Source organism: Akebia trifoliata, chromosome 7, assembly GCF_017979445.1.
Source record: "Akebia trifoliata isolate Shusen 1 chromosome 7, ASM1797944v1, whole genome shotgun sequence".
In the NCBI taxonomy this organism is placed as follows: domain Eukaryota; kingdom Viridiplantae; phylum Streptophyta; class Magnoliopsida; order Ranunculales; family Lardizabalaceae; genus Akebia; species Akebia trifoliata.
Window position 1 is genome coordinate 18,681,338 of NC_141381.1, and position 24,608 is coordinate 18,705,945.

The 24,608-nt window shown below is 33.3% G+C and overlaps 1 pseudogene across 1 annotated transcript; it reads right to left on the reverse strand.

The window, feature by feature from the left end:
* Positions 1–1,193: 1,193 nt before the first annotated feature.
* Positions 1,194–23,751, reverse strand: LOC147398316 (small ribosomal subunit protein eS27y-like; annotated as a pseudogene). Its single transcript, XR_015179573.1, has 5 exons — positions 23,639–23,751; positions 2,206–2,260; positions 1,845–1,946; positions 1,725–1,752; positions 1,194–1,609 (listed from the first exon to the last, which is right to left on the reverse strand). The product of XR_015179573.1 is annotated as a small ribosomal subunit protein eS27y-like (transcript).
* Between the last annotated feature and the right edge of the window lie 857 nt (positions 23,752–24,608).

Below are 24,608 nucleotides of genomic sequence, written 5' to 3' on the forward strand. Positions count from 1 at the left end.
TTAATGATAGAAATAGGATCCTATGAAGAAAGCTTCACTTTGCTATATTGGAGTGTTAAGAAGAAATGCAACAAGAATTTTTTAGGAGAATGAGAACAATTTCCAAGGTATTTGTTTGCAATCAAAGGTAATGTTTGTTTGGTCAAAACTTCTCCCAAAATTCAAAGTGGTATTCTTTAGGGATTTGTCTTCAAATGAAAGTCTCTAATTGGGGCGAACTCATAGTATTGTTTTTGGTTCGTATACTTTTCCTTGTATGGGATGTGTATCCATGATGTTCATTTTCTTCTTTTTTGCTTTGAATTTCCTTACTTGGTCACCTAGATCACTAAGCTAGTCCAACGTCGGTTGCTTGCTCTTTTAGACAAATCAGTAATAATATATTCCTATACCTAACAAAAACAAAGTTCCTTTAAGAAAATTGGTTTTTTATAGGTTTTACATGTTTATGAGGGATTTTGATCCCAAGTCTATGATATTACTGCATACAAACTTAACATCTCACCACGGTGATACCTTCCCAATTATTAGGTATTGTCATACGGCGTACATAAAAAAAAATAAACCTGAAATTCCAAAACAAGTTCATGATCCAATCATTTCAGAACTACGAATAATCATTGCTGTCCAATTAGAATAATGAAAGCATGTTGTATCCCATGGAATTTCCTACAATTAAGCTGGCAACCATGCCTGTTATTCTCCTACCTACCTTCGCTACAACACCTTTACCATCTTCTCCATTGACGTGCCATGGAAGCCACAGGCCACCTCACTCGGTTGCTTTCTAACTCAGCATTTCCTCGCACTCAAAAATTTAACCTACTACCATTACCTCAAGAAATATCAGCCATGAAATAGAGAGGACTACTATTGCTTTTTCTAACGATTCTTCAAAACCTAACACACAACAAAAACAATTCCAAACCATGGAAAGTGAGCAATCTCAAACTATTATAAATAAGCCAACAGACTAGTGAATTATCCAGCACATTCAAGGGATCCACCACAAATCCATTAATATTGAACAATTTGTAAGATATACATTACATCTAGTACCAAAGATCATAACAAGCAAGCAAGCTTGATCTCTAACTAACATTAATGTTGTGTTTCAAAAGGAAGAAACAAGCAATGCTTTGATTTCAATAACAAGATGTATTCTTAATCCAAACCATTCAAAGCAAGTAGAATAGCAAAAAGAAATAATAACAATCCTCCACCAAGGAAAAAAAAACAATAACAATCAAAATTCAAGCCATACTAGAGCCAGAAAAAGATCCTCTGATGGACAAGTATTGATGAAAAAACTTAATAGAACTCAAAATCCTAATCCAAAACACTGAAGCAAAATTAAATTTCAAAACATAAGTCTGGTGATATAAGTCGTAAATGTTTCTTGACCAACCAATATATCATAACCATAACAAAAAGGCCCTCATTTTCATCCAGAAACTAACCCATTGCGAAAGCTAACTACTCTCAATCTCCCTTTCTCCTGAAAGAACAACCCTCGGTGAGTCTGGCACGCCCACCTGTTGGCTGGCATAGTACAGTCTGGCAGTTCCCACAAACCACAACAGTTTGCGACTGACTGAAGACAGTAGTGCTGTAGTTCAAAAAAGAAAAAAAAAAAAACCTTATACATGTTTCCCCAATTCAAGGAATAAATCAAAGAAACATATAATAAAAATAAATCGAAGAATATAGATGTCAGAACTTACATGTTAAAGCAGCCTGACACTTGACGTCCTTCAATAGAGATTAAAGAAACAAATGCGTTACAGATTACAATTAATTTCCAAAAACTACCAAACAGAGATCAGATTATCATAATTTATTACCATAAAGAACGAATTTGGCGACTGAACCAGACGCTTGAGCTTGTGTTTCTTCTTCTCAAGCTCCGCAGGAGGATTCAACAGATCAATGTCGTTCGGAAGAACCTAATATCACTCAAATTTCCGTAAGAAATCTAGAAACAAAACCTCAGAAACTGAAGAACAGTAATTAGAAACGAAATCTTCAATCTTTGAAGACGAATAAAAATAAATTCAAGAACCCTAATAAATCAAACTTATAACCACAATATAAAACAGAAAAATAGAATCCATAAACTCTGAGAACAAAGAGAGTAAACGATGCATCACGACTCAGATCTGAAGAAAGAACTACAAGAACCGATACAGAGAAGATCGAGCTTACCATCTGTCGGAAACCCTTGTGAACCCTAGAAAGCGCGCACCAGAGTTGGGAGGTCCTGGAAGTACAAGCGAAGAGACTATCAGTAATGAAAGTCTTGGAATTTATAGGAATAGGTGGAGAAGCATAAGAGCCGTAGATTGATTGAAACTTCAAATCTGAATCGAACGTATTTCACGGATAAAAAAGAGGTTAGAAGCAAATTTTCGATGGGCTCGTGGGCCGTCAAGGAATGCGCCGCGTTATGAACCATTTGCCCTTTAGGCCCAGGTTGGTTATACTTGCACAAACAAAAACAAAAAAAATTTGCTTAATACCTTTTGTACAAGGTTTTTTCTATTAAAATTGCAGGCAAGGTTTGGATAGTAACTTATTGTTGTTGGGGATATTTGTCCTTTGATCAAGGACAGCTGACATGTCCAAAGTTGCCAAGTGACACAGATGTGGCACCATGGGATTGGATGATGCCACAGGGCAGCATACGGTCGGATGGAATTGGATGACATGCGTAACAGACATAAAAGAAGCCTCTAGAAGAGTGTATAGGCAGGCAACGTCATATGACTTGTCATGTGGAAAGCACATCGGCCTGGTGGTGCATTGCCATTGGGCATTAGAGAAGATTGAGGGGGTGATAGAATCAATATGGCAGAATGTAGAGGAATATTCTAATGGGCAGGAGTGGAGGACACCTGGCGTTGGGATCCCTAACCTTAGCAATATATAAAGGAAAGTGTAATTTTGTCTTCTCACCTTATCCACTATTACACTTATTAATAGAAATAATTTTTTTCAACAAAATGCTTTTCCTAAAAGGGATTTACAAATTAACAGTAGAAATAGACGATCCACAATTCTTCAAATTGTAAATCACTTCTGACAGGGTTAGAAGTTTCACCAAAAATTTTGGCTCCCTAACGTTGGTTGTCGAACCTAACCCATTTAAAATATAAAAATTCCAATATACTTCGAATGTTATGGTGGATATTGTTCCTCAATTACATAATTCGAAATTTTGGGGTCTCGAAAGAGTTGGTTTTGGATTAAGAAACATGTATTTGTATATGTCGGGATTGTAATTAGTTATAAATATAGAAATAAATGAAGTAGCAACAATTTGTTATTGTTGGATAGAATATAATAGGGATTTCATCACTTTGAAGCAAATCAGACAGTGATATCACCACTTCGAAACTTAATGAATTCATAGCTTCTGAAAGAACGTATTAGTATTTTATAATATTAAAAAAAAAAATGAATTTATCACTTTACATTGGAAAAAAAAAAAAAAAAGGAAATCTTTTTACTTAAAAGAAATGGGCATTTGGTTCAGATTGTAGAATTTGATTTTCTATTCTAATTATAGATTGTCAAAATCTGATTATAGAAACTAATTTTGAGAGACCAAAATCTTGTTTGGCTAACACTAGTTTTGAAAACTAATCTTGTGGAAAATTTTCCCACTTACAATTTTTGAGATTGAGAATGAGAGTAAAAATACATGTCCTAGAGATTGAAGATAATGGATTTTTGAGGGGGGAAATGACATTTATGACATTTTATATTAGTTGTCGGGTGAATTATATATTAAGGAACATGTTAAGATTACCCAAAAAATTATGATGATTTTGTATTTTTATTTCAAAAACTATTACTATTATTGTTGTTGTTGTTAACTATAATTATTTATTAGTATTATTATTAATATTAGTCATTATTATTATTAGATTGTTGGTTTTGTTATTATTACTACTATTATTTTTCTTTATTATAATTATTGTAGAGGTGGTTCTAGGTTTACCTCTATCAACTCTATTCTGCAACTTTGATGATGCTCCTTGTTCTTCCAATCAGTCGTCTGGTGGTACCAGTGTGTTCCTACCACGAATCCTCCGACGCCCAAGTTAGATTAGAAAAAAAAAAAAAAGAATAATCAGTTCTCAAGTTTGCCAACATTCCAAAGATTCCTCCCCTTTCAATCTCTGTTCCTCTTATAAGGTTTCCATCAATCCCCAAAGTATAGGGACCTTCCTTGATTCCTTCAATCAAGGGATTTGAACATGGAAATCCATTATCCAAAAAGAAACTTGACCAGTTTAAAAGGAATACATTTTATCTCGTCAATTACTCCTAAATTCTTAGGATCTATCCTTCAACTTAGGAAGTCAAAGGATAGATCAAGATCTGCGCATGCTTTGTCATCAAAAAAGACATCTAACTTCACTTTGACCTGTAGTTGAGCAGGATTGGGTTGTTAGTCCTTATCTGTTTGATTTAATAAACTCAATTGATAAAAAAAAAAAAATTGATTATTATGAACCAATCAAATTAGTTGGCCCAATTGACAAATGTATCTAATCAGCCAATACTAAACCAATTAGACCAATTGATTTTAGGTTCAAAGATTCAACCTAATTTGCACGAAGAAGATTCAATCAGGTGGCCAAACTAACTAGTCTGATCCAAGGCTCAACCCCAATCAGGGATAGACCCGTGATTGACCTTTTTCATCCTTTTAGCCACTATAGACTTATAGTCCATTTGGACTTAATGTTTGCCATCAGACTTGAACTAATTTATATCAAATTTTTAATTAAGTGGTTAAGAGTCAAACCTTTAGAATCAATGGTTAATTTTGGTTTACTTCGATCAGGTAATAATTTCTCCTAGACGTGCTAAATCACCATCTGTGCCACTTTGGGTCGTGAAAAGAAACTTCTTGTTAGAGTACCATTGTCAAGCCCAAGTAATCAACCTTTTCCATAAGAAAAACTAAGTATCATGGATGAAGTGGCACTCCACCAGATTTTAGAATCCTTTCAAGCATAGATTATTACTTCTGTTCAAACACAAATTGAGGCCCTGAAGACTAAAAAGAAAAATGATAAAGTTATAAACCTCAGGCTGTGTTTGACATCGTCGAAGGCTCAGAAGATGAGTAATTACCCATCGACATTGTCTTAGCTCATCGAATAACTCAGGTTGAAACTACCTTAAAGAATAAAAGGACCTTGACAATTTTGTTCTTGATTAGGGGCAATGATGTTATTTCCTACGGTCCATCTACCAGAGAAATTCATAATGCCAAACATGGAAAGTTTAACGAGATTGGATGTCATAGGACTCACTTGAAAGTATATGTTGGCATCATGCAATCTCAGGGTCTGAGTAAAAAATAGGCCCAACTTTTTCAGAAAACCTTTACATAACCTGTCTTATGCTAACTAATGTCACTAGACTCATCTCGGATAAGAATATGACATGAATTGATGAAGGATTTTATTGGTCGATAATTATTTAATACGGATATTCAACTCACAAGAAGAGATTTACAAACAACTAATTAAAGTCAGGTAAAACCTTCACGGAGTTCATTACTCGATTGAGAGCTAAAACCACTCAATTATGGGACTAACCTCAGGAAAAGTAACAAATCAAGATTATCCATAGGAATTTAACTCTAAACTATGACAAGTATTTGATGCCTCAATACCTTTCTACCTTTTAATCCCTTCTTAAGGCTGGAAATCAAGTAGAGGATGCCTACACTTCGGGACTTTTTGGTGACTCGTTTAAGTCAAAATCAAAAAATTTAAACCCACTATCAAATCCTTACAAGTGGCCAATGAAAATACGTGTTTCATACCGTGTCTAGTCTTAGAGGGGGGTGAATAGGATAATTAAATTTCCTTTTGATTTATCCAATTTAATTTAGATTGATAATTTGATTATGTGTTTTTAGTCATTCACCTAACCTCAATTTTGTATTTATGTCTCTAAAATGCATTTAATGAAAATGTACTTGAAATTTAATCATGTCATTTAATGGCACATTCATATACGATTTACCTATTCGACATTTATAAAATCGCATAACATTCAAAACATTCAAGTGTAAATTACGAAATTATAAAAACATGCTCAAGACATAAGACATCTAATAGATTGGTAATGTGCCTACATCCATTCTCACATCAAGTCTCTTGTTTGCAATGCAATTGAAGTTTTCTTAGAATCTAAACATTCATTACATGACATACTTAGCATAGTATTCATTCATAGCATACATTTATCTAAGTATAAACTAATAGAGGTATTTCCACAAACACAACACAAGTATTTTATAATGATTTGATAACGTGCTTACATCCACTCCCAAGTTTCCTACCTAGGAACTTGGTATTCACTATCAAAGAGGTTTATGGTTCACCTCATACCTTTTACATAGAGTTTTTATACCTAAGTTAAATTCTAAAATCTTAAGATCAAGAGAATGCATCCCCTCGAAATTTGTGAATTTTGTTCCTTGAAAATTCACAAACCTCTAATTTGTTAATAATCCTCGATTCTAACAAGAGCTTGATTTTTGAGGCTGAACCAATTAGTCACATACAAATATTTTTAAAAATAACAATAAAATCAAAGACTCGCTCAACTCTATGAGGTTTGCAAATGGAGATCTTGAGTTCTTCGAGTCCTTGAATTCCCAAGTACATTTCGATGGTTGGATCTTTCAATCAAGCTTTCGAGTTCATCGGTTCCTTGTGATTACTCCCACCATCGTCTCCTTTTACTTCTTGCTCCATGAATGTACCAATGTATGTGTAAGGTGAGGTTTGATAGTTGGAGAGGATCAATTGTGAAATCTAATAAGGTTGAAGGGGTTCACATAAATTTGACTGTCATGAGAATAGAGAAGACTCTCAAAGTGTGGAGAGAGGAGAGACAATTTTCTCTAGGATTTGATCCATAGGAAGGGCATAAATTGAATGGAGTTTCAACTAAGGTTTGGACCTTCCAATCTATAAAGAATGCTCTCTAAATGGGAGAGAGGAAAATGCAAGTTCTATAAGGATCAATAGAAGTGAAAAATGAACAAAAGAACTCATTTTAAAGTCATTTTCAATCTGTCAATGACTATACCGGTAGAACCAATTTTTAAAAGCCTCCATACCGGTTATGTTTGGTTGTTGTTGTCTATCCTACTAGTTTTGGTGAACAGTGTCATGGGGTAAATTATAAAAGTACCATTGGGAGGGGGTATTTTGACCATAACTTTCAAACGGTAACTCCGTTTCGCATGCCGTTTAGGGATTTGATAGATCATGGAATAAATTGGTGAAATGATCAAAATACTTTTTTTTTCCTTCTTAGATAAAATTAAGCTTTCGAGAAGGTCGGTAACAAAATATTTCGAAGGCGTGCTAGATATTACCTATATAATGTCACCAAAAAAACACCAAAGACAAAAAAGGGTTTTAGGGTGGTTAAATCTCTAATGTTCCCTCTGTGACCACTTTCGATTCTTGAAAAGTCTAATGAGAGAATGGGTCAAGGAAAGAGTTTCTCTACTCATTACGGCTCGACCTATCAATTATTTAAGTGTTGGGGAATAGTCTTGGGTAGTCTATTACCTCTTAGGCTTTGTGTACACACATTGGAGTTTTTTGTCGAGGCACGTGTGATTGAGCAACTTTACTAGAGTCTTCATATGTCTTCAATGGTAAATCGACTCAACACTCAACATATGTCTCAGGATTGACAAAATATGGAATTAACAATCTCCCCATTTGCCAATTACGAGACAAAACCCTAACTAGACCAAAAAGACTGGAAAACATTTCTAGAATGACTAACATGACTTACACCCGATTAGAATCTTACAAAAGTGTTTAAAAGTAAAAAACCTAAGATTCTATCTGCTTTGCTCCCCCTTAAGTAATGCTTCCCCTGATGTTTTACCTGTAAAAGTCAATTGAGATAGTACACATGGGTGGAAACAACATTCTCCCCCTTTTGTTAGTATTTGACAAAGGGTGTAATTAAACCAATGTTGATACAAAATATATTCCAATAAGTATAGGGGTTAGGATATATGCATGCAATTAATATGACTATCAGAGCAAAATACATGACGGAAATAATCATAAACATGCCAACTGTAGTATGACTATAAAGCATAGGCATGGCTTGTTCAAATGACACATAGAAAATATAATGGAATAGAACAGTATAAAAACATGCATATGAGCTTGCACAATATAAACGAAATGCAAATAAGTGATCAAATGCACACGAAACATAAAAAAAATATTTTACTATTAAGCACAACTATAAGAAAAATAAATGCCAAATGATTTAACTATTAAAGTATTGGCATAACATGCTAACAAGACAATAAAGTATGCAAATAAGAGCATAGAAATTGTAACATGATACATATGTGAGAAGTTATAAAATATACCAATATGAATACTCTCACCAAACAGCTTAACAATATATAAATTATGCCATGTCACCACGTTTGGTCATTATACCACTAAATAATTTTAATATGAGAAATAAATGTAAGAGAATCAAGTTTGGGAGTACAAGAGGTGAGCAAAACATATGAGGGAATCAAAAGTAACCCAATTCACAGTTTTGAAGGTGATCTCGATTCCACAAACCTAAGGAGCATGTCCCACCATGTTCCGCCGGTCCCAAAATCGATCCCATTGAGTTTGGGAAAATATTGGCAAAAAAAAATTTCAAAATTTTCTTGGTTTGTCATAAGGTCTATATGCAAAAATATTATGGACGCGTATCAAATCACTTTCAAGAAGTCTCAAAAAATTAACCAGATTGTACCAATATGGGAAATTTTAAAAAAATTGAAAGTAAGAAAATCCGTTGAAACTGATCAATAAAAATGATAAAAGCATGAGAATTAACTTAGGAAGGGTCTAGAAACCCAAATCTACCAATAAAATCAGGTTTCCTGATTGCTCAAGTTTCAACAAAATTGGCCATAATGGTCAAAAGTGACATGAAAAATTCCCTCATTAGGAAATTTTCTCCAAAAGAGATCATAACCTCAAGTTTGTCTATAAAAACATAAAATGAGTCTAAGTACTCAAATATTTGCCAATTTTACCTCAAATTTGGTGGACCAATGTACTTCCGTGGTGCACACAAGCATCCAGTCAATTTTTGACCTAGAGCAAAGTGGCTTGAAATCTTTGAATATACTAATAAATGCATAAAAATGATTTTCACTCAAGATTTACAAGGTTGGTGCAAAAATCGAGAGTTAAAGATTGTCCAACATGTGTATCTTTACTTGGAGAATGGTTGATGGGAAGAAATAACGCTCCATCATCTTTAAATGGTCTCATTTTAAGAACAGTGTGAGGATACATGTATATAAATTTATCAATAAATAACATGTTCTTAAAATAAGATGGATTTCTAGATAACATGGCCACACTGATTCCAACAATGTGAAAATTTCTAAAAAGAAAAAATTCATGGAAATGAGGTTTGATCCTTAGATATCCCAGTAAAAGTACACATACTCAAGAGTCTCGAACTCAAATCAAATTTTATGTCAAGGAGCAAATCAAATTTTACAGTCTTCAAAATTTGAAGATGCTTGTTCAACACCCTCTGACCCATCTGAGTCAACCCAAGTACCTTGTGCAGTCAGTTGTATGTTGAAGTTAGATATTTGCAAATCGATTATTCTAGGCTACGAGAAATAAACTATGATAAAATGGCCAATACCTCCACAGTGATAACATTCAGTATCATCCTCTGACATATATGGAAATTTACTAATGGATCACCTTTCATCATCAGTATAACTCATTTTACTAAAGCTATGTGATCCTCTTTTCATATGAAAATAATTTGCCTATATCAAAATCATGTCCTAAACATCTAGGTCATTCTCACTACTTTCATCAAGGATAGTTTTATTATGAGTTTGCGAGAAGAAAAGAGATTACATGGAATTTACTTATTTAGATGATGACTTTGAAGAAGAGAATCATGACTACTGCTACTCTTTTTAGGAAGGACCTTCGAGATGGAGATCAACCATGGTGAGTAATCTAATAAGTTCTTCATCACTTATGATTTTCATATCTCAGAACTATATTCAAGTTCACAATAGAAGTAAACCTCTTAGGAAGGGACCTAAGAATTTTTTTGTAAATTCTTTCTTTCAGAACAAACTATCCTAGGAAGTACACAGAAATATTATAGTCTTTAAGTTTTGCATAAAGTTCTCAATCAAAATTATTTTATTTTATCCTAATGTTCTCAAAAAATGTGTTAACATTTGAAGTTTGAAGTTTTGACAACGTAGGTATCTAAGGAAGCCAAGCTTGTTTTAGCCAATCGATATGAGACAATATGTTTGAGTTCACTTGGGGAAATGCCATCGTGTATAAAATTTAGTATTCTCATATTATGACAACTACCGATTTTTAATTGTTGGGGTGGACTAAGTTCCAAAAGTCACAACTCAAGGGGTATTGATAAAGATCATCATCCTAATTTAGCGATATGCACAATTAAGTTGATGGATATATGGAGGTCTAGAGGATGGCCATTATCGAACTTAGACATGGTTCAAAGTCTTGGGATCAACTCTAGGATGTGAAGCCTATCAAGAGTAAATTGGCTCTAATACCAATTGAAAATATGTGCATCGTACCATGTCTAGTTCTAGAAGGGGTAAATAGGATAATTAAAAAAAAATTCGATTTATCTAATTTTAACTTAGATTGATAATTTGACTATGTTTTCTTAATCATTCACCTAACCTCGATTTTACACTTATGTCTCTAAAATGCATTTAATAAAAATACACTTGACATTTAATCATGTCATTTAATGGCACATTCATATACGATTTACCCATTCAACATTTATGGTATCGCATAGCATTTAAAATATTCAAGTGTAAATTGCGAAATTATAAAATCATGCACAAGACATAAAATATCTAATGGATCGGCAATATGCTTATATTCATTCTCATGGTAAGTCTCTAGTTTGCAATGTAATTGAAGTTCTCTTAGAATCTAAATATTCATGGCAAGACCTACTTAGCATAGTATTCATTCATAGCATACATTCATCTAAGTGTAAACTAATAGAGGCATTTCCACAAACACAAGGCACACATTTTATAGTGGTTTGGCAATGTGCCTATATCCACTCCCAAGGTTCCTTACCTAGGAACTTGGTATTCATTATCAAAGAGGTTTATGGTTCACCTCAAACTTTTTACATAAAATTTTTATACCTACGCTAAATTCTAAAATCTTAAAATCGAGAGAATACATCCTCTCAAAATTTGTGAATTTTGTTCCTCGAAAATTTACGAACTTCTACTCTTGTTAAAAATTATCGATTCTAAGAAGAGCTTGATTTTTGAAGACTAGATCATGTAACCACATACAAATATTAAAAAAAAAAAAAAATCAAAGACTCACTCAATTCTATAGGATTTACCCATAGAGATCTTAAGTTCTTCAAGTCCTTGAGCTCACAAGTACATCTTGACAGTTAGATCTTCCAATCAAGCTTTCAAGTTCGTTGGCTCCTTGTGAATACTTCTACCATCGTCTCCTTTTGCTCTTTGATCCATGAATGTACCAATGTGCATGCAAGGTGAGGTTTGATGGCTGAAAAGGGATCAAGTAAGAAATCTAGGAAGGTTAAAGGGGTTCACCTAAGTTAGACTCTCATGAGAATAGAGAAGACTCTCAAAGTGTGAAGAGAGGAGAGACAATCTTCCCTAGGATTTGATCTAAAGGAAAGGCATAGGTTCAATAGAGCTTCAACAAAGATTTGGACCTTTCAATGTGTAGAAAATATTCTCTAGAGGGGAGAGGGGAGAACACAAGTTCTCTAAGGATCAAACCAAGTGAAAAATGTGCAAAAAAACTTATTTTAAAGTGTCATTTTAAAGCTCCCAACAACTATACTGGTAGAATTAGTTTTTAAAAGCCTCCTACGGATTTTGTTTGGCTATTGCTACAAAACTATCACAAAGGGGTGGATCATGAAATAAATAGGTGAAATGACCAAAATACTCTTTTTGCCTTTTCAGATCAAATCGAGTTTTTGGGAAGGTCGGTGGCAAAATGGTTTCGAACGTGTGCTAGAAATTACTTATATATTGCCACCAAAAAAACACCAAGGATAGATAATGATTTTAGGATGGTTAAATCTCTAATGTGCCCTTTATAATCACTTTCAGTTCCCAAAAAGTCTGATGAGAGAATGGATCGAGGAAAGAGTTTCCTACTCACTATGGGTCGACTTATCAATAATCTAAGTATTAAGAAATGGTCTTTGGTGGTTTCATTACCTTTTAGGCTTTGTGTACACACATTAGAGTTTTTTGTTGAGGCACGTGTGGTTGAGTAGCTTTACCGAAGTCTTCATATGTCTTCAATGGTAAATCGATCTGACACTAAACATATGTCTCGGGATTTACAAAATATGGAATTAATAGCCAACACCTCTTTTGCACTAGCTCCTCAAGGCATTCAGTCCTTACAAGCCAAGCTTAGGAGATAGTTCTCCAATCTTGGAATGTCCATTAGTATCGCCTTTCAAAAATTGGTGAAAATGAGACTATCAACACCATTGCAACCTAAGCCTCTGCCTAACCCTTTCCTTCCAAACTTGGATAATGGGCAATTCTATGAATTCTATCAGATGTCTATCTATGCTCTTAATAGGTGCATTATTTCCTGCCTTAGTATTCAATACCTTATTGAGAAAGGAAAGATCACAATACCCGCTCTTATTATGCCCAATGTTAAAACCAACCATTTGCCCACATTTCAAAATCAACTCCATCCTATCCTAAACCTAGTATCCATATCCAAACCTGAATCAGTTGACCCGGTTTCCTTCATTCATTCGATTGGTCCTCATAGTGTACCATCACCATGCTAGGATGAATATATCTATCCTAAGACAATGATGGAATTGAATAATAAAAAGGTTGTAGCAATAGTTTATTCAGTATCTGATAGGCTTGAATTAGAAAATAAAGAGACTGGGAGAGCAAACAAGTTCAAGTCACCCATCAAAGATATCTACAGTGGCATAGACCCTAACATTATGTCCCTCTATTTGGAATGATATCCCCACTTTGAGTTTTCCTTTTAGTTTCAGTTGCATCAATCTTTAAATTTAGTTAGTCATTTCAATTATGTTAGTCCTTTTGTATTTTTGAGTTTTAGTCGAGTTTGTCAGTCTATGTTTTTTGTATTCCAATAAAAATAAAGAGGCTTTTGATTATCATGTGTATAATAATGATGTGAACATAAAATCTAACATGAGGAATGACTCGGAACTCACTAATCAAACTTGATAAATGTTGAAATTAAAAAATACACTCAAGAATTACAAATTAGTACTACATTATCCTTAGTGAAACATGAGAGAATAATAAAATTACTTAAAAAATTTAACAGTATTCTCATATGGTCTTATGAGGATATGCTGACTATGAGCACCGCATTTTCTATCATTAGAACAGATTGCACCAAAATAAATCAAGACATAAAGTTGAAGGTGAACTTCAAAGTCAAAAATTATCAAGAATAATATAGTTGAAAGCATTAACAAAGGTGCTAAGACCTACAAGAATGATCTACCATATTTTTCACTCGAGAGAGGAAAGTTCTCATTCACAAACAAAATAAAAAAATTTCTCAAAATTCTACAAAAGTTGAATAGTCAAATACAAAGAATTTGATCATACTCAATTTTACAAAAGAAGACTTTACTTGATAAAGCAATCAAAATATCAAATTCCTATAACCTTGATCGAATGAAATAGTATTTCACTAAAGGAGGCCTTCTTTGGTCGAATAATTTTCCTCTCTTACCAAGAAAATGATAACCTTCTTTAACCTCTCGCAGCCTCTAAAATATCAAAAGCTTCTTCTTTCTCAATCATACCAACCAACCTTAGGAGGGAAGTCTTATATGAACTACATTTTGACTCGATCCCTAAAGATAAAATAAAAATTTGGGGTACGTAGGCAACCTGAGAAGTTACTTCAGGTCCGATCACGGATATATATATATATATATATATTCTCTTAAACGATGTGTCATCGAAAAGGAAAATCTCTTATTGAAGAGTTCAAAGAATAATGCCTAACTAGGGGCATAAGAAAAAAGAAAGAATCAAAAGAATTGACAGAAAAGAAAAGAATGCCAAACTAGGGGTATTAGAAAAAAAGAATCAAAATAATTTACAAAAAAGAAAAGAATACCAAACTAGGGATATTAAAAAAGGAGAATAAAAAGAATTGACAGAAAAGAGAGAATATCATACGAGGGGCATTTTGAGAAGTTGGGCTTTATACATTTTCTTTCTAAACCATGTCTTAAGCCTACCTATTAAGTCTTCCCGAATGCTAATTGACTCAGTTAAGGTGCAGGGGACCAAGAAGTTGTCAAGTTGAATGTTCGAGATCACTACAAAAAAGATAAATTCGTTAAGTTGAAAACTCCAAAGGGCAACTTAGGCCAAAGTTAGGGCATAACCATTAAAAAAAGAGCTTACTAGGTTGAAAACCTAAAAATGCGACCGAGGCAAAAATTAAGGCATTCTCAAAAAAGAAAAATAAAGCAAACCAGATTGAGAACCTATAAAGGCGATCTAAGTAAAAATTAAGGCACCAAAAAATAAAAAGGAAAGATCCCACTGGAAAGGAAAATTCAGAAGGAAACTTATGCAGAAACTAGGAAATACATAATTATTCAAGTCATAATATTCCTTTTTCAGCTAAGAGCTCACGTCTAACAAAGACAGTATTAAAATCAAATAAACTTAGAAGTCATGTTAAACATTGTAAAATCTTTAAGAGTATGTTTACTTGTCTAAGTGTTCCTTTAAGAAAAATGTAGAATCATCAATTACTTTGAAGAGAAAAATCTTCTATTCCAATATTTATCAAGATTTTAAGTTCAACTCAAGCATTTCTCAAAAAAAAAAAAATTCAAAAGAAAGTAATCAATTCCTTATTGCACATATGATAATCTTAAGAGTCTTGAAAATTTAAGGATTGTTGATTCTTTTGTCTATCATTTATCAGAGTCCATAGTTTCGAGTCCATATTTTTCAAGTGCAATCTATTCTATCAATTTCATAGTCAAATTCAAGTTAAAGGCAAATCCTGAAACTAGAGACATTTTTGAAAGTCATTGTGATTCCAAAGTTTTCATTCTTAATCACATGATCAAAAAGTCTAAAAGTCTGTCGAAGTCCAATGATAATTATGAATCCAGATGCATGATAAGTCAATAATGACCTAATCATTGAGCTCAATAATATTGAGTCTTTAACTAACCCAAGCCCGAGAAGCGTGACTCTAATAAGTTTAAGCCTGATAAACGAAACTCAAACCTTTTTGAATCATAGAATGAGTTTAAGTAGGATTATAATAAGTTCTTACAAACCCAAGCCCGAAAAGCATGGTTCCATTAAATTTGAGTCCGAGAAATGAGAATCCAATCTTTTTGAATCATAGAATGAATTTAAGTAGGATTCTAATAAATTCCTATAAAACCCCATCCTGATAAGCATGGCTCTAATGAGTTCGAGTCCAAGAAACGAGACTCCAACTTTTTGAATAAGGATTTTAATAAGTTCCTATAAAATCCCAACCTAAGAAGTATGGCTTCAGTAAGTTCAAATCCGAGAAACGAAACTCTTCCTACAAACCTTAGCCTCAGAAGCGTGGTTCCAATAAGTAGCAACTCAAATCTTTTTGAATCATAAAATGAGTTTAAGTAGGATTCTAATAAGTTCCTGCAAACCCAAGCCTGAGAAACGAGACTCCATTAAGTTCGATTTTGAGAAATGAAACTCCAATCTTTTTGAATCATAGAACTAGTTTAAGTAGGATTATAATAAGTTCCTGCAAACCTCAGCCCAACAAGGATGGCTCCAATAAGCTCAAGTCCAATAAACAAGACTCAAATTTTTTCAAACTTTAAAAAAGAATCTAATGAAGACTTTACATCACCTAATTTCAATAATGTTATGACTCCAATTACCTCATTGTACAACCTTGCCATAATTTCATATCGTATGATTGCTTTTATTGCATAGGTGCAATTCATTTTGAATCATTTTTGTCAATAAGAGAAGATCTCCAGGATCTGACACTTTTTAATCGTTGAGAGTTTATTCTCAAGGATCCGATGGAATGCTTCATAACCATCACACCATTGCACACACATGCATTTTTGCATAAGTCAGGGAGAATTCTCAAAATTAGAGGATCTGATCTAGTCTATCAGTGAAAGCTTACATTCGAGGATTTGACATTTTTTCGTCTGATGTGACTTTTACCCTCAAGGATCCGGACGTCCTAACAAACTACCAAATCAGGCTACAAAAATGAAATGTCATTGACTTTAGCATTCAAATGTCGCATTATCTATCAAAGTAGATTTTCCATCTAGTTTGTTTCCATCCTCTACCAAAGAGGTACATCTGTAGATACCCCATTTTTGCATCCACCTGACTTGGTGATCTGCCACCCAGTTGCTGTGGATTCTTAATGATGAGCGCAAAGAACTTGAAATATTGGGAAGGCCTTCTTCCAATTATCTATATTTTATTTCCAATCTTTCTAATTCTACTCTTTTCTTTCTTCTAGCCACGCAACATAAAATTACGTATGCCTAGGATCGCTACACCATACACTTGATTTAACAAGTACGCACGATTAGGTTCATCACATACTTCGATAACGTAGAAACATTGCAACTCTCGAAAATTGAACCTTGAGACTTAAAAATAATCACATTTGGACTAAAAGAAATCTCACGCTAAAATTCACAAAATTGACAAAATAACAAAAATACCCCTCATGAATTTCGAACCTTCCAAAAGCCTCAAAAGTACCTTCATTACCTTTAGAATATGATTTTGAGTCTAATGGGACCCAAATCAACAAAAATGGAAAAAATTATAAAAATAAGTAAAATACCCCTTGATGCTTGATTTAGACACTCACATTTAAGAAAATTGAAAATTTTCACGTGAAACGACGGAAAGTCCGAAAATCTCTAATTTCAATAAAACAACAACTTGAAAATTTTAAATCAAAATTCAAATTCAATTCAACCGATCAACTAAAATCAAGATTAAAAATTACTTAATCAATCGAATTAAAGTTAAGATTCAATCAATCGATCAAATCAAAATTAATAATTCAAACAATCAATTACTTCAATAAATTCAAAATCAAATTAAAATTGAAGTTCAATCAAGGTGAAATTAAAATTAATTCGATTAATCAAAATAAAATTTCATCGATGAATCAAATTAAAACCCACTTCAAAATTCAAATTGCAATTGAATTGACTAATCAAAATTCAAACTAAAATTTAATTGACTAATCAAAATTAAAACTAAAATTTAATAGACCAAAAAAATTGAAATAAAATTTAATCGACCAATCAAATTGAAATAAAATTCGATCAACCAATCAATATTTAAATTAAAATCCAATTGATCGGTTGAATCAAAATTCAATCGACCGCAAAGCGTGGGATCATATCCCCTTCCATTTAAACCCAATTAGAAAGAGAATATCTGTTTGGTTCGGTCAAAGAAGAAACAAATAAAGCAAAGAAGAAAAAAAATTAAAAGAAAGCATCAATAGAAGGAAGAAAGAGAAAGAATAGAAAAAGAAATAAATAGAAACTAATTCTCTTTTAAAGAGAATCCCATATTCTCTTAGAAGGGGAAAGGGGTCACATTTTTTTAACAATAAAATTGGGGTTTCTCTCTTATTCACATCTGGTGAAATAAGTTTTCCTCTTAGACAGCAACCCAAAAAAAATAGAGAACAGGAGAGAAGTTTAGGAAAAGTCTGAAGCAAAAGTGGAAACGAAAAAAGAAGAAAAAAAAGAAATAGAAAAGGGAAGAGAAGAGAAGAAGGAACTGAACTTCTTCTTCTTCAAACTTGCGGCCTCACCCCTCCACTCAATCTTATTCTTTTCAGCCTGCACAACCAGTCACACCATTGTCTTCATCTCATCATTCTTGGTCTTCTTTTTAGGCTCATCCTCTCACCATCTTAGATTAACGTCCTTACCTTATTCACTTCATTTCAGTACTCCATAGACTTCCTTAATCACCTTCACCATTAGCAACAGCCCTTAGCATCCCCATTCATCATCTACTTCATCACCTCCACCATTGGTAATAAACCTTGGCCTCATATTTCCATGTTTTAGCACCCTTTTAGCACCCCTAAACTCTCAACCTTATTAGTCCCACAAACCAGCAATTCCATCCACCTATCCTCTCTCTTCTCAACAACCCACAAAATGGGAACTCACATTCTTCTCCTTCTCAACGCCCCACAAACCAACAACATCCTCCACCTCTCATTTCTCTTCTTCATCTTCCCCAAAACAAGCAATATCGTCTCTTTTCCTTTCTCTTCTCAACGTTCCAAAATAGCATCCCTCCCTATCCATTTTTTCTCTATTTCTTAACGTCCAACAATAACCTTCTTTCTTACCCTTTTATATTCACGAGCCTAGTAGCTCATTCGCTCTCACAAGCTCCCGTTAAACTAGAAGGAATTACTGTGTCAACCACTTTATTGCTCGAGGTAAGTATTAATTTTTTTTAATTTTTTCTACTTCATGTTTTCTTGTTTTCTTTTCTACGTCTTCCCTCTTTCTCCCTTCTTATATCTTTGTGTAAAGAAAAGGGAAAGTAAAGTTTTTTGACCTTTTTAGATATTTTTCATGGTACATGGGTTTATTTTTATGCATGAATTAGTAATGCTAGTTCGTTAGTAATTTATGTTGAATCGCCATAAAAGCTCATACTCCCCATATGAAAAATTAATTTTTCCCATCTAAAGTCGAACTTGAGTCTTAATGCCTGTTCATGTCTATGATAATTTAATCGATTCAAGTCTATTCATGTTTTTTATTTATTTGATTTGGTAAGGTGCATGGCTTGATTGGTTTAGTAATCATGCATACTCATCGTGACGATCCCTATAGATTATGATTTGAATATTACCAATTTGAAAATGATCAATGCATGTGAGTTTGCAACCAATTTGATAGTATATTCATGCATATGAATTTTTTTTACCAATTTGAAAATTTTCATGCACATAATAATGTTTATCAATTCAAAAATTAGTTTACATGTGATGAATCATGTAAATATTCGAAAAAAATTTAACCGTAGGATTCGTTTACCAAATCCTATATAAATTGATGATGATTAGATCCTAAATTGACTTTAGTCTTTACCAGTTGACCGTAGGATAGTTTGGGATCGTAGTAGAGACCAATCATCTAGATCGGACAGGTTCAATACCTAACACCTTTCGAAACCTGTAATATGACCCCTTACCAATTCTCTTGCTCATGGACCAACTCGATCTATTTTGGAGTTGTTTATGATTCCTAGACCTAAAATAAGTAGAGATTCCCAATTTGTAGAAAATCTCCAATTTACCAATCTGACTTCTCTTCAATATTTAGTGAAAAAGGGTTGAAGCGATTTTAGGAATGTTGTACTCCTCTAGAAGGACAGTTGTACAGGAAATCTATTGGTGAACTACTCCTAAGCTACTTGACGCTAAAAGAAATAGAGGAGGTGTTAAGAGAGATCTATGAAGGAGAATATGGCAACCACTCGGGTACAAGGTTGTTAGCACATAAAGTACTCTCCCAAGGGGTATTTCTAGCCTTATTTGTAAAAGGATTGTTAAAGATATGGAATGATCATTCGTCAGCCAGCAGTGTAACTCAATTTTCTAGTCAACCCTTGGCCCTTCATGCAGTGAAAAATTGATCTAGTAGGTCCGCTACCTAGAGCACCAAGGAATTTTACCTTTTTGCTGGTGGTAATAGATTACTTCACTAAGTGGGTAGAAGCATTCCCTTTTACTAGGATTCATCAACAAGATGTATAGAAATTCATTTGGGCGAACATAAGCTATTGATTTGGTTTGCCTCACACAATATTGTCAAATAATGGAAGATAGTTCGCAGGAAAGCAGATCAAAACTTTTTGTGAGAAGCATGGGTTAACACAGTTATTTTCTAGGCCACAATATTTGTAAAGCAACGGTCAAGCTAAAGCCACAAATAAAGTGCTGATAGATATGTTAACGAAAAGGTTGGGAGAAACAAAGTGTAAATGGACAGTAATTTTGCACAGAGTATTATGGGCCTACAGGACAACTTCCAAGACTTTTATAAAAACATCTCTATTCACCATGACTTATAGAATGGAAACAATGATACCCATAGAAAACAACTTCCACACAATTCGATCAAAGATGGTGCAGACTGATCAGAATAATAAGTAAATAGTAGTAGGACTGGATTTGCTGGAAGAGAAGTGAGAAGCAACGCTGATAAGGCTAAAGAGTTATCACCAGAAGCTACAAAGTTACTTTAATTGAAGGGTCTGCCACAAGCAATTTAAGGAAGGAGAGTTAATGTTGCGTAGAGTATTCCAAAATATAGAAGACTTGAACAACGGGAAGTTAGGTCTAAACTAAGAAGAACTTTACAGAGTAATTAAAGTTGGACAAAAGGGGGTCTACTACTTGTTCACAATGTCTTGTCAGGAGTTGCCTAAACTATGGAATACTTCACTATGTCACCTTCAGCATTAAACGACTTGATTATTGCACTAAGACGACTAATCAAATTAGTCCTTAATAGTAGTAGCTTGTAGCAGTCGTTTTAGTATATCGACATCAGATTTAGGTTCTCAAATATTATTGATATATATAACAATGATTTTGGTGATAAATCTTAGGTGTTGAAGCACTTTTATTAAATCCCAAGCCCACGATATGTTAAACCCTATTTCAATTTATTTCCTCTTCAAACCTTTGTCTATCTCTCAAATTTTCAAACCCTACCCAGGTTGACCCCTCTCTCTTTTCCTTTCCTTCTTCCTTTCATCGTTCTTAAAGGTTTTATTATACGAGGCTCTAATCTTTCGAATGGCTTTAGGTTTTTTATTTATTAATAAACAGATGTAGCTCACGATTTTATCTCCCTTTCTATCTCTTTTATATCATTCTTCGCACGTGCCATCTCCTTTGATTTTTTTCTCATTGTTCCTCTCTTGATCTCATCTACAGTACGATTTCTCTTTCTAATCTCCTTTTAGAAATGAAGTGGACGAAGGTGGTCTCTCTCTCTCTGTAAAATTTATTTTGGATTCTTTGAGACCAACATGTGCTTTTCATTTGTTTTCAAGAGGTCCAGATCTATTGGATGAAATTCTACTAACGAAGGTAAATATTTCAATTTCAGATTCAAAGTTTTGTTTGATTATAGACTTAATTTCATTTTTTCTTCACGTTTGTATAAAGTTTGGATAGATTAGATGAAGTTCTTGTAAGAAAAATTGAAAGTTTGAGCTCAAATTCATAACTTATCTTAAGTTATTGATTTAATCTGTTTGTTTTTATTTTTATTTACTGAATTCCAAATTAAATAGATCCAAGTTATTTTGCGTAAATTTTGAATACAAGTTCAAATTTACAGTATTTTTTCTTAAAGATTCTTAACAGAGTGTCTCTTCAAGATTTATGAAGCTTGATGCTTTATCTTAATTTTTTATCTTTCAATATATAATTTGTTTTGTTTCATTTCGTCTCTAGAGCTTTGTTCTTCTTATTGTATTTGTTTTAAATCATTGGAATGTAGGTGAGAAGGCGGTCTATCATACTACTAAGCTGGGATGAGTGACTATGTTTTGCTTTTAAAGGTGAAAAGATTCCTATAATTTTATATTTTTTTCCTATTTCTTTTTCGTGTTTGATGTGTAACTAATGTTCTAATTAAAACCTTTTAATCACAACCCTACTTAGGTGGGTAGGTTATTGGTTAGTTTAAAAGATAACTTTTTCTTATAATATTTTTCTCAAAAAATCTTACCAATCCATTAAGCCATAGATCAAGTGGTCTATTGTTTGAATGAAGTATAGGCATGTTAAGTCAGAGAATATGACGTTCATAACTCGTAATCTATAATCTATAACTTGTAATCTAATTTGTTACATGTAACGTGATAATGCAATACAAGGTTTATCAAACTGACCATTTAATTCAGTGTTAAAAAAAATATGCTAATACAATTATCTTTCTATTACCCTATTTTCACACCAATTAGTTGACTAGTACTGAACTATGTAAGTATAATATCCTTACGGTGAAACTTAACTCTGTCAAACTATTTACTTAATATAATTTGGTTTAATTAATTTCTTTGGGCTGTAGGTAGTTACAGTTTTCCCAAGATGCTATTTCAATGACATTTTTCTAACAACGGCTATGGATGATCCCAAACGTCCGAGTTCATCAATCGTGGCATGATTACAAGATTTAGGAAATTTGGAGGTGTTCACATTGAAAGTGATATGGTATGCATCTCACTGAAACAAGTTTGCCAGTTTAAAATTGTGGAATACACTTGCATCGATAACATATATTTTTATAAGTAGATATATAATATCCATGAAAAGAGCAAACATAAATTGTTTATTTTATGAATAAAAAAAAAAGAAAATATTTAATTAAAGGGGAAAAGAATAAAAGGAGAGGTACTAAAAATAACAAAAATGAGGGTTAAATAGGCAAAAAAAATAAAAAGTAACTACAATAGTAGATCCACACCAAATTATGTACTATCCCTATATACTCCTCCCTAAACAAGTTTTTCCCCCAAGCTATGTTGCATTGGCATAGGTATTCATGTTAGTATCAAGTGTCAACATGGATATGGAGTATCAAACTCGATGAACACTAAAAAGTAGGCTTCATGCGTCGCCAATGTATTTTAAAAAACACACATCTAATTGATAATCTTTGTATAGTAGTAAGGATAATATGGATTATATAATATAGTTCTTATGATTCATACCTATAACTATAATAAGTTGTAAATAAGAAAAACATGTAATCATATTTACTACTGTGAAAATTTCTATTAAAAAATAGTTGAAACTCCTTTTTGGTAAACGTTAACCAATATCTTGCACATAATGAAGGAAAACAAAATATTGATTGTCACACCAAAATCATAGTTTCGAAATCTGACAAGGTATTTTACCCATTGAGAAGAACCATTGTAACATGTACATCATCATTTGCTGGTCTTGGTACACTTGAAAATAATATTTTTTATAGACAACACCAGGACACAAATTTATTTCATGGTATGGAAGAATCACACATATTCAAGGCACCTTTTATCACATGATCTTGATTAGAGATAGGTTCTTGGATTTTTTAGCCCATGGTCTAGCACTAAGATTTCAAGTTCATATGATTCACATTCTTATAACAGACCTGGGAAAATGTGATTATTTTCCCTCACTAATTCTTGAAAGGACGACCGATTCAAAAGGACTTATTTCTAATTGTTGGCTATGCCCTGTTGTTATTATCAATCATTACTCTTACATGGAGTGAGTGAATTCTCGGCATATGTTTCTGGTTGTTCAGCATATGATGTTAAATGGATGTGAGAACCTTACGGATCTACCAAGGGAGACATGAGAAATTTAAGTTGTCATGGCCTTTGGACAAAGAAACCATCTTTAAGTACCAGAATGTGCATTCATCCTTGATATTAAATGAAGCTCTGGCAACTACCCAACCGAATGGAGCGGCCTTGTCATCAGAGGGATCTATAGTGACATTAGTGATAATCTGCCTCATTTGTAGGTAATCTTATTTGTCTCTGAGATCTAAAGTTGAATTTGTTTGGTGATTTCCCTCTCATGAATTGATGTCCAAAGCCCTAATATAAATACATGCTTCAACATTTTTTTACATGGCTTCTGTAAACGGTATAGTGGAACTGGCATTTTTTGTTTGAGAACCCCTTACCTTTCTTTTATATAACTCATGTTTCTTAATCATGCATTCAAGGCCAATAACCTCAATGTTATCCTTCTGAACAATCCTTGCCATACTAACAAACCAAATCTTTAATTTCAATATAGGTTTGTATGTAGTATTTGCCTAATTGATTCAATCTTAGGAGATTGATTAAGATTGAGTTGTTTCAGATAGGGATGTACATTTTTACCAAACCAAGTTGGCTAATGAATAAGGCACCAAACCAGGTATGTAAATTTTTTAGTATTTTAGTGCCTAACAAATTTAGTAGGTTGATTAATGTGTCAACACTTCAGGGTGGATTTTGTCTTGTTTTTCTTCGGAAAGGCAAAACAAAGCATAAAATAAGAAGGAAAAAGAGTGTTATATGGATTCATGCAGACATATATGTGTGTGTGTGTGTACATATTTTTTATGGGTAAGATTATAAGTTTATAACCTTTTGTGTGTATTCTTTTTGGGCATGGACAGGTCTGGGTGCAATGAGTATAATTTTGCTAGCTGGATGGAGTGTTTCAGATCCAACGCACCAAGGGGTTCCAACAACAAATCTTTGTTTGAGCCGTAGATTATTCATGTTTGTGTATGATTAGTGATTTATAATATCTCACTTCCTATACAATATAACCATAGTTGCTCTTATGTTCCTTAAAACTTAACACATTCATGGATGT